Source organism: Ovis canadensis, chromosome 12, assembly GCF_042477335.2.
Source record: "Ovis canadensis isolate MfBH-ARS-UI-01 breed Bighorn chromosome 12, ARS-UI_OviCan_v2, whole genome shotgun sequence".
Taxonomy (NCBI): Eukaryota; Metazoa; Chordata; class Mammalia; order Artiodactyla; family Bovidae; genus Ovis; species Ovis canadensis.
The window spans coordinates 65,666,109-65,680,429 of NC_091256.1; the positions used below are offsets into that span (position 1 = coordinate 65,666,109).

Consider the following 14,321-nt stretch of genomic DNA (forward strand, 5'->3'; position numbering starts at 1 on the left):
GTAATGCTGATACTGATTGTCTTGGACCAATTAGGACTATCTCTGGAGATGAAGGTGACGTCAGCCTCCCTGAGGCATCAGGCTGCCCTGAGGATGGATAGATACTTGCTTAGAGGTGTGACATATGTAGCATTTTCAACAAAGAGCAATAAATTTGAACAGAAATGGCAGAACAGAGGACAGTGGTTTTAGGCTTCCAAGGGTGGCAAGCCAAAGGAAGGTAAATGTATGTGAGGAAACTAATGGAGTTAAGTTTGCTTGCAGATTTCTCTGGTGCATCTCTGAGTTGATAAGAGTCTGTCTCCAGCAAAAGGAGAATTTACATATTGCCTTTAGGAAGAAAGGAACAGCTTTATCTAGCTTTGATGCTTCTTAATTGCCTTCAGCTCAAATAATTTTCATGTCAAAGAAGCATATTTTGAGGCGACATTCTGATTTTCTTCCATTTCTTATTTGAAACTTTATCTTCAGGAAGTTTCACGTATTAAGGCTGAGTTTGAAGCTGCAGAAAGATTTGAGTTAGATATTGTGATGTAAGAGATCAAGTCAAAGGGTAAAAAAAAAAAAAAAACATAAATTGGAAAAAGCAGAAAAGAATATATCTAATTACAATGTCCCATATCTTCTTTCAGTCTCTTATGAATAGTCAGTCCAGTTAAACAATTGTGTTTCATCTAAGGAGGCAATGTTGCAGGTTTCCACCTAAACATGGCCTCTGTGTGTGGTGCAAGCAATCAGGTATTGAATAAAAGGTATTCCTATAGAAATTTTAAAAACAAAGTTTAATGATAGGAGAAAACTTACAAACCAATTTTTTTAGTCTGGAGATCAAGCATTAGAGAATATATCTAGATATGGGGTTTCTTTCAGTAAACCCCATCTTTTCTTTAAAGTAAGGATGGCAGTGACAATTTTTGATGAATTTCCTGGAATGACTAAGTTGGTGTTGGATGTCCTGGTAAACTTTCTGAGTGACCCCAAAGCAGCAGGCATGAAGGATGTCCATACATCACATCTGTTGAAGTGATTTCTCTTAAATTTATAACCAATTCACCTAGTTTGCAGTGCTCTGGGAAAAGAGCACTTAGTGATTCCAAGTTAGAAAGTGCCAGAGTCCAGCTCCAGCAGCCAGGAAATCAGCCTGAAGGGGTGAGCGGTGTCAGCAGACGATGATGTAGCCTCGGACACATAGTACGGAACTACATGTTTATTTCAAGCTTCAGGTTCTCTTTTATACTTTGACAAAAGCATTACGTCAGCATTATTTTCAGTTTCCCCCACCCGGATTTACTGTCTCCAGAAATCACTGTTGCCCTTCAAACAGAGTTCTTGCTTCAGCGATTCTCTCAGAATCGCCTTTACTATTATCTACTTTCTCTTATGTGTCCTATACTTAACTTATGATTACATTCTAACTCATGCTACATTCCTCAGTTTATTTCTGATCTTTCTAAATCCTCTTTGCCCCTACCATCGTAAGACCACTATCTCCTAAAAAGGCTTCTAGCTATTCTTAATTATTCCTAAACCCTAAACTCAGCAATGTTCAAGCTGGCTTTAGAAAAGGAAGAGGAACCAGAGATCAAATTGCCAACATCCGCTGGATCATGGAAACAGCAAGAGAGTTCCAGAAAAACATCTATTTCTGCTTTATTGACTATGCCAAAGCCTTTGACTGTGTGGATCACAATCAACTGTGGAAAATTCTTCAAGACATGAGAATACCAGACCACCTGACCTGCCTCTTGAGAAATCTGTATGCAGGTCAGGAAGAAACAGTTAGAACTGGACATGGAACGACAGACTGGTTCCAAATAGGAAAAGGAGTATGTCAAGGCTGTATATTGTCACCTTGCTTATTTAACTTACATGCAGAGTACATCATGAGAAACGCTGGACTGAAAGAAACAAGCTGGAATCAGGATTGCCGGGAGAAATATCAATAACCTCAGATATGCAGATGACACCACTCTTATGGCTGAAAGTGAAGAGGAACTAAAAAGCCTCTTGATGAAAGTGAAAGTGGAGAGTGAAAAAGTTGGCTTAAAGCTCAACATTCAGAAAACGAAGATCATGGCATCTGGTCCCATCAACAGTGTCAGACTTTATTTTTGGGGGCTCCAAAATCACTGCAGATGGTGACTGCAGCCATGAAATTAAAAGACAATTACTCCTTGGAAGAAAAGTTATGACCAACCTAGATAGCATATTCAAAAGCAGAGACATTACTTTGCCGACTAAGGTCCGTCTAGTCAAGGCTATGGTTTTTCCTGTGGTCATGTATGGATGTGAGAGTTGGACTGTGAAGAAGGCTGAGCACTGAAGAATTGATGCGTTTGAACTGTGGTGTTGGAAAAGACTCTTGAGAGTCCCTTGGACTGCAAGGAGATCCAACCAGTCCATTCTGAAGGAGATCAGCTCTGGGATTTCTTTGGAAGGAATGATGCTAAAGCTGAAACTCCAATACTTTGGCCACCTCATGCGAAGAGTTGACTCATTGGAAAAGACTCTGATGCTGGGAGGGATTGGGGGCAGAGGGGAAGGGGACAACAGAGGATGAGATAGCTGAATGGCATCACTGACTCAATGGATGTGAATCTGAGTGAACTCCGGGTGTTGGTGATGGACAGGGAAGCCTGGCGTGCTGCGATTCATGGGGTCACAAAGAGTCGGACATGACTGAGCGACTGAACTGAACTGAAACTCAGCAAACTTCTGTTGCCATAAATATTTCCCTCACAAACAGATCTCAGATAACAATCCTTCCCATGGCCTCAAGCTGAGGCCTACATGCTCATCCTGGGACATTTTTTGTAAAGATCCTTGAACAAATGTCAATGGTTACTTTATACATTATTTTCTGGGCACTGCAGAAGGCTTTGTGCATTCTCATGCTTCTCTCAAGCACCTTAACATTCTTTCCAGCCAACTCAACCAATGAAGGGAAAGAACAAGTCAGAATCACAAGGTCTAACTCCTTCATCCCAAGACTGTGCCTGCGAGATGAGGAGAGGGGGTTGGGGCTGTGCCTCCATTTTGTCAGTAATGCCTAACGCAGCTCCCGACAAGAAAGTTGGGGAAAAAAGTGAAAATAATAATTTGGAGAGTTGTAGCCAGGTGTTGAGGAAATCTGAAGAATTCAGGAACCAGTACAGTTTACAGGTAGGGACTAAAACCTCAAAGACAATGAACAGGGTTAGAATCTAATATCCAAACAGATGTGCGACTTTTTATGGCACTGATAATTTTTCTGTCCAAAGTAAGACAAATCTGTTTGGCAAAATAAGTCTAATCTCACTAGATTTAGCCTGATTTCTTATACAAGAGCAGCAACACTGACCAAGGGTCTTCCAAATTTTCTTTGCTGAAACTTTTCATAAGCAATCTCAGATTGGACTTCTAAAAGCTTCTCAAGGCTAGTAAGCCAAGTCAAGGAGTCATCACAAGACTTTGCCTACAAAACACTCTCCGACATAAATCACAGCAGGATCCTCTATGATCCACCTCCCAGAATACTGGAAATAAAAGCAAAAATAAACAAATGGGATCTAATTAAAATTAAAAGCTTCTGCACAATAAAGGAAAATATAAGCAAGGTGAAAAGACAGCCTTCTGAATGGGAGAAAATAATAGCAAATGAAGCAACTGACAAACAACTAATCTCAAAAATATACAAGCAACTTATGCAGCTCAATTCCAGACCCAATCAAAAAATGGGCCAAAGAACTAAATAGACATTTCTCCAAAGAAGACATACGGATGGCTAACAAACACATGAAAAGATGCTCAACATCACTCGTTATTAGAGAAATGCAAATCAAAACCACAATGAGGTACCACTTCACACCAGTCAGAATGGCTGCGATCCAAAAATCTGCAAGAAATAAATGCTGGAGAGGGTGTGGAGAAAAGGGAACCCTCCTACACTGTTGGTGAGAATGCAAACTAGTACAGCCACTTTGGAGAACAGTGTGGAGATTCCTTAAAAAATTGCAAATAGAACTACCTTATGACCCAGCAATCCCTCTGCTGGGCATACACACCAAGGAAACCAGAATTGAAAGAGACACATGTACCCCAATGTTCATCGCAGCACTGTTTATAATAGCCAGGACATGGAAACAACCTAGATGTCCATCAGCAGATGAATGGATAAGAAAGCTGTGGTACATATACACAATGGAGTATTACTCAGCCATTAAAAAGAATACATTTGAATCAGTTCTAATGAGATGGATGAAACTGGAGCCGATTATACAGAGTGAAGTGAGCCAGAAAGAAAAACACCAATACTGTATACTAACACATATATATGGAATTTAGAAAGATGGCAATGACGACCCTGTATGCAAGACAGCAAAAAAGACACAGATGTGTATAATGGACTTTTGGACTCAGAGGGAGAGGGAGAGGGTGGGATGATTTGGGAGAATGGCATTGTAACATGTATACTATCATGTAAGAATCGAATCGCCAGTCTATGTCCGACGCAGGATACAGCATGCTTGGGGCTGGTGCACGGTGATGACCCAGAGAGATGTTATGGGGAGGGTGGTGGGAGGGGGGTTCATGTTTGGGAACGCATGTACACCCGGGGTGGAATCATGTCAATGTATGGCAAAACCAATACAGTATTGTAAAGTAAAATAAAGTAAAAATAAAAATAAAAGACTTTGCCTACAACAAATATTGATTTGGGTGAATTCCTCTCTTCCTAAGGTCCCCCAAATATTCTGAGGTTCCTGCCCTACCAGGTAGTGACCTCCCTCACTCACTGTGATGTGGGAATCCTATAAACAAGATACAAGTTGGATTTTCAAAGTGATCTTTTTTGGCTTTTTAAAGTCAACCTTACTTCCTTAAATCTATCTGGTCATACCTGAGTCTATGTTCTTCTCAAACATGACATTCCAGTCAAAGCCTTGGTATGAGAGAGCTTATTCTTAGGTAGGGTGATAAGTAGACCAGGGCCCTTGAGGAGGATGAAGGGCCAAACTTCTTTTCTACATTGCTTTATTTTAGTCACACAAGACATTTTTTCTTAAACTCCAAATTGTCTGACTAAGGTCCATCTTGTCAAGGCTATGGCTTTTCCAGTAGTCATGTATGGATGTGAGAGTTGGACTGTGAAGAAGGCTGAGCACCGAAGAACTGATGCTTTTGAACTGTGGTGTTGGAGAAAATTCTTGAGAGTCCCTTGGACTGCAAGGAGATCCAACCAGTCCATTCTGAGGGAGATCAGCCCTGGGATTTCTTTGGAAGGAATGATGCTAAAGCTGAAACTCCAGTACTTTGGCCACCTCATGCGAAGAGTTGACACATTGGAAAAGACTCTGATGCTGGGAGGGATTGGGGGCAGGAGGAGAAGGGGAAGACAGAGGATGAGATGGCTGGATGGCATCACTGACTCGATGGACATGAATCTGAGTGAACTCCAGGAGTTGGTGATGGACAGGGAGGCCTGGCATGCTGCGATTCATGGAGTCGCAAAGAGTTGCACACAACTGAGCGACTGAACTGAACTGAACTGATCGGCAAAATAGTTGTTGTCATAACAACTCAGAGTTTAAGAAAAAATATCTTCTGTGACTAAAACAAAGCAATGTAGAAAAAAAATTTTGGCCCTTCATCCTCCTCAAGGGTCCCTGGTCATAACAAACACCCTCTTCCAACAACACAAGAGAAGACTCTACACATGGACATCACCAGAGGGTCAACACCGAAATCAGACTGATTATATTCTTTGCAGCCGAAGATGGAGAAGCTCTATACAGTCAGCAAAAATAAGACTGGGAGCTGACTGTCGCTTAGATCATGAACTCCTTATTGCCAAATTCAGACTTAAATTGAAGAAAGTAGGGAATACCACTAGACCATTCAGGTATGACCTAAATCAAATCCCTTATGATTATACAGTGGAAGTGAGAAATAGATTTCAGGGACCAGAACTGATAGACAGAGTGCCTGATGAACTATGGAATGAGGTTCGTGACATTGTACAGGAGACAGGGATGAAGACCATCCTCATGGAAAAGAAATACAACAAAGCAAATGGTTGTCTGAGGAGGCCTTACAAATAGCTGTGGAAAGAAGAGAAGTGAAAAGCAAAGGAGAAAAGAAAAGATATAAGCATCTGAATGCAGAGTTCCAAAGAATAGCAAGGAGAGATAAGAAAGCTTTCCTCAGCAATCAACGCAAAGAAATAGAGGAAAACAACAGAATGGGAAAGACTAGAGATCTCTTCAAGAAAATTAGAGATACCAAGGGAACATTTCATGCAAAGATGGGCTCAATAAAGGACAGAAATGGTATGAACCTAACAGAAACAGAAGATATTAAGAAGAGGTGGCAAGAATATACAGAAGAACTGTATGGAAAAGATCCTCATGACCCAGATTATCACAATGGTGTGATCACTCACCTACAGCCAGACATTCTGGAATATGAAGTCAAATGGGCCTTAGAAAGCATCACTACAAACAAAGCTGGTGGAAGTGATGGAACCAGTTGAGCTATTTCAAATCCTGAAAGATGATGCTGTGAAAGTACTGCACTCAATATGCCAGCACATTTGGAAAACTCAGCAGTGGCCACAGGACTGGAAGAGGTCAGTTTTCATTCCAATCCCAAAGGAAGCCAATGCCAAAGAATGCTCAAACTACCGCACAATTGCACTCATCTCACACACTAGTAAAGGAATGCTCAAAATTCTCCAAGCCAGGCTTCAGCAATACATGAACCCTGAACTTCCAGATGTTCAAGCTGGTTTTAGAAAAGGCAAAGGAACCAGAGATCAAATTGCCAATATCTGCTGGATCATCGAAAAACCAAGAGAGTTCCAGAAAAAAACATCTATTTCTGCTTTATTGACTATGCCAAAGCCTTTGACTGTGTGGATCACAATAAACTGTGCAAAATTCTTCAAGACATGGGGATACCAGACCACCTGACCTGCCTCTTGAGAAATCTGTATGCAGGTAAGGAAGCAACAGTTAGAACTGGACGTGGAACAAATAGGAAATAGGAAAAGGTTCCAAATAGGAAAAGGAGTACGTCAAGGCTGTATATTGTTCCAAATAGGAAAAGGAGTACGTCAAGGCTGCATATTGTCACCCTGCTTATTTAACTTATACGCAGAGTACATCATGAGAAACGCTAGGCTGGAAGAAGCACAAACTGGAATCAAGATTGCTGGGAGAAATATCAATAACCTCAGATATGCAGATGACACCACCCTTATGGCAGAAAGTGAAGAGGAACGAAAAAGCCTCTTGAGGAAAGTGAAAGTGGAGAGTGAAAAAGTTGGCTTAAAGCTCAACATTCAGAAAACGAAGATCATGGCATCTGGTCCCATCACTTCATGGCAAATAGGTGGGGAAACAGTGGAAACAGTGTCAGACTTTATTTTGGGGGGCTCCAAAATCACTGCAGATGGTGACTGCAGCCATGACATTAAAAGATGCTTACTCCTTGGAAGGAAAGTTATGACCAACCTAGATAACATAGTCAAAAGCAGAGACATTACTTTGCCAATAAATGTCCATCTAGTCAAGGCTATGGTTTTTCCAGTGATCATGTATGGATATGAGAGCTGGACTGTGAAAGAAAGCTGAGCACCGAAGAATTGATGCTTTTGAATTGCGGTTTTGGAGAAGACTCTTGAAAGTCCCTTGGACTGCAAGGAGATCCAACCAGTCCATCCTAAAGGAGATCAGTCCTGGGTGTTCATTGGAAGGACTGATGCTGAAGATGAAATTCCAATACCTGGAGTTGACTCACTGGAAAAGACCCTGATGCTGGGAGGGATTGGGGGCAGGAGAGAAGGGGACGACAGAGGATGAGATGGCTGGATGGCATCACTGACTCGATGCACATGAATTTGGGTGAACTCCGGGAGTTGGTGATGGACAGGGAGGCCTGACATGCTGCGATTCATGGGGTCGCAAAGAGTCTGCCACGACTGAGCAACTGAACTGAACTGAACTGAACTGATTTTGATATTAGGTTTGCAGTTTTAAGAATCCATCAATTTCCCTATTTGAGTTCTGGAAATTTACATCCAGTTCAATGGCACGATCTTAAAAGTTATCAGAATTGCATATTTTAAAGTATTCATCAAGGTCCTTTCCACTAACCTTTGAGGACAAGCAATTTTCAATCATAGTTGCTTGCAAGTTTTCAGGAAGGCATCAGAGTAAAACAATAACTGTAAATAACAAAAGATTTTAAAATATCCACTGTTAAGGACTTAATAAGAGTCTATTAACAAGAGTCTATTTAGATACAATTGAAAAAAATGGTTATTTCTGAGATACACAACGTTTTAAGATGATAACTGGAATTTAACTGATAACATTATACCAGGACATATCAGATTTCTCAGAATCTCATGTAATTTCTATAACACTTACATGAGTAATATATATATTATTTATACACAAATACTGCAGATGGTGACTGCAGCCATGAAATTAAAAGATGCTTACTCCTTGGAAGGAAAGTTATGACCAACCTAGATAGTATATTCAAAAGCAGAGATATTACTTTGCCGACTAAGGTCCGCCTAGTCAAGGCTATGGTTTTTCCTGTGGTCATGTATGGATGTGAGAGTTGGACTGTGAAGAAGGCTGAGCACCGAAGAATTGATGCGTTTGAACTGTGGTGTTGGAGAAGACTCTTGAGGGTCCCTTGGACTGCAAGGAGATCCAATCAGTCCATTCTGAAGGAGATCAACCCTGGTATTTCTTTGGAAGGAATGATGCTGAAGCTGAAGCTCCAGTATGCTGGACACCTCATGTGAAGAGTTGACTTATTGGAAAAGACTCTGATGCTGGGGGAGATTGGGGGCAGGAGAAGAAGAGGACGACCCAGGATGAGATGGCTGGATGGCATCACAGACTCGATGGACGTGAGTCTGAGTGAACTCCGGGAGATGGTGATGGACTGGGAGGCCTGGCATGCTGCAATTCATGGGGTCGCAAAGAGTCGGACACGACTGAGCGACTGAACTGAACTGAAAACCCCCAAAAGTCGAACATCACGTCTTACTTGACAACACTTGCCATGTAATTTAACATCTCAAGTAAGCCTAATTAATTTAATATCTCTCTGTTTATAAGAAAAGAAATCTCTTGATATATTCTGGGGCTCTGTGATAAATTCCCAAAGTTAGTTTACGGTCAAAAAACTTCATTTAGAATTTGATTTTGGGAAGTTTGTCAAAAATGTCAAAGGCTTAAAATGCATGATTAAATAAAATCACAGGTGTTATCTCATTGTGGCTTTGCTTTGCATTTCCCTGATGATTAGTGTTGCTGAACATTTTTACACATGCCTGTTGGCCATCTGTATTTCCTCTTTGGGAAAATGTCTATTTGGTTCTTTTTTTTTTTTTTTTTTGATGTTGAGTTATATGATCTGTTTATATATGCTAGATATTAATCCCTTACTTATCATATCACTTGCAAATATTTTCTCTCATTCAGTAGGCTGTCTTTTCATTTTACTGATAATTTCCTTTGCTGTGCAAAAGTTTTTAAGTTTAATTAGGTCACAACTGTTTTTATTTCCTTTATTTCAGGAGATGGATCCAAAAAAAGTGCTGCAATTCATGTTAAAGAGTGTTCTGCCTATGTTTTCTTCTAGGAGTTTTATAGTATTCAGTCTTACACTTAGGTCTTTAATCTACTTTGAATTTATTTTTGTATATGGTATTAGAGAATGTTCTAATTTCATTCTTTTACAGGTAGCTGTTCAGTTTTCCCAGCATCACATATTGAAGAGATTGTTTTCCCATTGTATATTCTTACTGCCTTTGTCATAGATCAATTGACCGTAAGTGTATGAGTTTATCTCTGGGCTCTCTACCCTGTTCCATCGATACGTGTCTGTTCTTGTGCCAGTACCATACTGTTTGATCACTGTAGCTTTGTAATATAGCCTAAAGTTAGGACATGTGATTCCTCCAGCTCTGTTCTTTCTCCAGATTGTTTTGGCTATTTAGGGTTGTGTTTCCATACAAAAAAATTTTAATTATTTGTTCTAGTTCTGTGAAAAATGACATTGCCATTTCTATAGGGATTGGACTGAATCTGTAGATTGCTTGAGTAGTATTATTTTAACAATATTGATTCTTCCAATCCAAGAATATGGTATATCTGTCCATCTGTTTGTGTTGTCTTCAATATCTTTCATCAGTGTCTTCTAGTTTTCAGAGTACAGATCTTTTGCCTCCTTACTTAGGTTCATTTCTATGTATTTTATCCTTTTATATGTGACAGTAAATGGGATTGTTTCCTTTTCCTCTCTCTGTACTTCATTGTTAGTGTATAGAGATGCAACTATGCAATTTTACCAAATTCATTGATTAGCTCTAATAGTTTTCTGGTGGCATCATTAGGATTTTATTATTTAATGCTGCCACTGCTGCTAAGTCACTTCAGTCATGTCTGACTCTGTACGACCCCATAGATGGCAGCCCACCAGGCTAGTCTGTCCCTGGGATACTCCAGGCAAGAATACTGGAGTGGGTTGCCATTTCCTTCTCCAATGCATGCATGAATGCTAAGTCACTTCAGTCATGTCCGACTCTGTGTGACCCCATAGACAGCAGCCCACCAGGCTCCTCTGTCTATAGGATTCTCTCGGCAAGAATACTGGAGTGGGTTGCCATTTCCTTCTCATTATTATTTACAGTTTATGTCATCTGCAAATAGAAACTGTTTTATTTCTTTCCTATTTAGATTCATTTTATTTCTTTATTAAAGTTTTATTTCTTTATATTAAAAAGATCATACACCATGATCATGTGGGATTTACCTCAGGAATACAAGGATTTTTCAAAATCCACCAATCAATCAATGTGATATACCACATTAACAAATTGAAGAATAAAAACCATATGATCATCTCAATAGATACATGAAAAGCTTTTGACAAAATTCAACATCGATTTATGATAAAAATTTTTCAGAAAGCAAGCAGACAGATCTCAACATAATAAAGGCCATACATGACAAACACAGAGCAAAGATCATACTTAATGGTGAAAAGCTGAAAACAATTCCTCTAAGATGAGGAACAAGACAATGATGTCCACTCTCATCCTTTTTATTTAACATAATCTTGAACGTCCTACTCACAATAATCAGAGAAGAAAAATAAATAAAGGAAATCCAAGTAGGAAAAGAAGAAGTAAAACCATCACTGTTTGCAGATGACATGATACCCTATACATTTCACACACAAAAATTCCAAGTGGTCACTCACAATGACACAACTTGAGTTCTGTTACTTTAACTTTATAATCATTGAGCTGTTGTTGCTTACTTCAAACCTGTTGTTTAAATGCAAGGATTATTACCTCAGGAGTTAGAGACAGAAACAGTGCTGGAAAACAGTTTGAACCACAATGAATTTATAACTGACATAAACGAGGTCTACAAATACTGGACAGTGGAGAATTCTTCAAATTAACTTCTATGTAGAAGACTTTCTTAAAAAAAAAAATAAATAAAGGATAAGTAAGTTACATGTGGGCTTCGCTGGTGGCTTAGATGGTAAAGAATCTGCCTGCAATGTGGGAGACCCAGGTTTTATCCCTGGGTTGGGAAGATCCTCTGGAGAAGGGCATGGTGACAGACTTGTCTGGAGAATTTCATGGACAGAGGAACCTGGTGAACTACAGTCCATGGGGTCACAAAGAGTTGGACACGACTGAGTGACTAAGCACAGAACACACATAAGTTAAATGTGCTAACCTAGAGCTAAGGTATATATTACATATTAATACTCACCAGTGACTGGAGCAATTGTTTACAATTTAGACCAACATTAAGATTTTTCTAAGAAGTATTTTACCACTAACATTGCTTAGAAGTGTCAGATCTTGGTGCTAATGACAAGCAGCCTGATATTATTATAATCATCATCTTTAAATTCTCAAAAAATTTATAGCTTGATTGCCTGTACTTGGGGAGGACTTCTCTCACCACATAGCTTTAGTTCACCCTGGCAGTAGGCCTCAAAGAATTTAAGTTGGGAAGCTAGGAGGCTATTAGTTAGCATCCTGTATAAAGTATCCTTTAATGACTAGGTGGGTTATCTTGCACCGTTCAGCATCAGTCATCTGCTCCTCTGCTTCTAGAGTTCCTGCCACTTGCACTCCTCTCTGGGCCATATCATGGCTTCTGCTTACTACCTTACTTAACCATCTTTCAGCTTCTACCCTTCCTGTGAACTACTTTGAACTGTTAACTTAATTGGCTGTCTTGCATTCCAGTCATCAAAAGAAGAACCAGTAACAAAATTTTGTACCAGGCTCCCACAGGCTATTACCCAATCTGCAGGTTGATTGCCTTTGAGTCAAGTACCCAGTCCTGGGCAACCACAAAAAGCCAGAGTGGCAGGGCCATGTGGTTGACATTGCTGAGGAGAAATCTGGGCAAGGCAGGCATTCAAATTGGTTTCTCTCCCCAAACACTTCTTTTTCTCTCCTTTTTCTTTCTTTCTTCTTCCCTTTCTCAGGTCTTACTACTTGTCTGCTATCTGCTTTTTCTTCTCTCCCTCTCTACTTTTCCTGTCTTCTCTCTATGATAATCTCTGAAGATATACAGAGATATGTAGACATGAAGCTTCACAACTTGATATTCACTGCTCACTCTTTAAAAATCTTAATTTGTTTTCATTATAGCATCAAGTCTCTTACGCTCAACTAAAAGCAGATAAGAAAATTGATAACTTAATTCATCATCCTTTGAGTAATTCCAAGTTGACTTTTGGTCTTTGTTCTATTATGTTTTAAAATCTAATTATTTAACCATTAATGAACCCCCCCCCAATCATTATTTGTGAAACATACTAAACAGTGTCTTTCATTGTAAACAGTAAACTTTCAGGAAGAGTGCTGTATTTGGGGAAAGAAGTGTCAGAATTTACTGCTCCAATGTCCCTCTGAGAACTATTCATCATTCTAGCATTTCATAAGCTGTTGTCTTTTCATTTTTACTCCCACATGTCCTATTTTGCTTTCTTTCCAAATTGTAGATGTCTTGTAGCAGACATGACAGGAAGCAGTAACCACATTAAACATGATAAAGAGCAGTAGAGAGATTATCAGCCCCACTCACACAGCAGCTTGATAGCACTGCCCTGATCAAGAGTTTCTTGTACTCCAGCCCTCTATTTTTTTCTGAAAAGAAAATCTAATTTAACAAGAAAGCTTTATAAGAATTACTTTTAAAAACATCATCCCACCTTTCTGACATTAATTTCAAGTTTTAAGTATTTCCTCCAAAGTGAAAGTGAAAGTCACTCAGTCGTGTCCAACTCTTTGCAAACCCATGGACTAAACAGTCCAGGGAATTCTCCAGGTCAGAATACTGGAGTGGGTAGCCTTTCCCTTCTCCAAGGTATGTTCCCAACCCAGGTCTCTTGCATTGCAGGTGGATTCTTTACCAACTGAGCCACAAGGGAAGCCCAAAGTGGGTAAGGATTTTTGCCTAGCTACTATTATAACTAGAGATACATTGCTCTTTCATTCCCAGCAGAAAATGGACAAGAAACTTTGCTGTTGTGGCTGCAGAAGGTGGCCAAATGGTTCTCCAATACTTTGTGCAATCTAGTTCCACACCCATTATGTCTAACAGGTCACAAACATTTATCAATAAAATATGGTCTAACCTTTAGGAGTTCACAATCGTAATGTACTGTTGTTCTTCCAAACGGCCATTGCCAAACCCTTCACTTTTTCCTTCCTACCTTTTAACTCTTAACAATTTGGCATCCTGCCCTCCCCCAACCCTCCATCAGCATTTACTGTTTTTATCATAACTGTATAGTATATCTGCTTTCCTTCTAAGAGGAAAGACTCTCTCTTCTGTATCACCAGGCCTAGCATAGCACATAGAATACAGTTAGTAAAGCAAGGGTTATTGCATAAACTACTATCATCCAAGTAATAGCTACCATTTCCAGAGCACTTACTATGTAAACTACTAAGATAGTTACGAAAGCAGATGCACCTGACAATTGGTATTACTGGCCTGGAAGTTGAGGGTCTTATCCCTTGGTGCACTATGGCAGAGGTTAACTACTTAGTTTATCTACACTATCCTGGAGGCTTTCCCTGAGCAGACCATCCAGTCCAAGTAGCACCTGTTACCCTCCAGCACATGCTACTGTCTAATATATTCCTATTTAATGATGTCTCCCTTACTATAATGAAAGCTCCAAGAGAACAATCATCTTGCCTAACTTGGGCTTGGCAGGTAGAAAGTTAAATAAATGAATCTAAACTTCCATTTCTTTGGGTGGCCATGTTG

General features: G+C 39.8%; 1 protein-coding gene across 17 annotated transcripts in view; it reads right to left on the reverse strand.

Moving 5' to 3' along the window:
- The window catches only part of AADACL3 (arylacetamide deacetylase like 3), a 189,815-nt gene that overhangs the window by 174,523 nt on the left and 971 nt on the right, over positions 1-14,321 (reverse strand). The gene's annotated exons all lie outside the window — the stretch shown is intronic.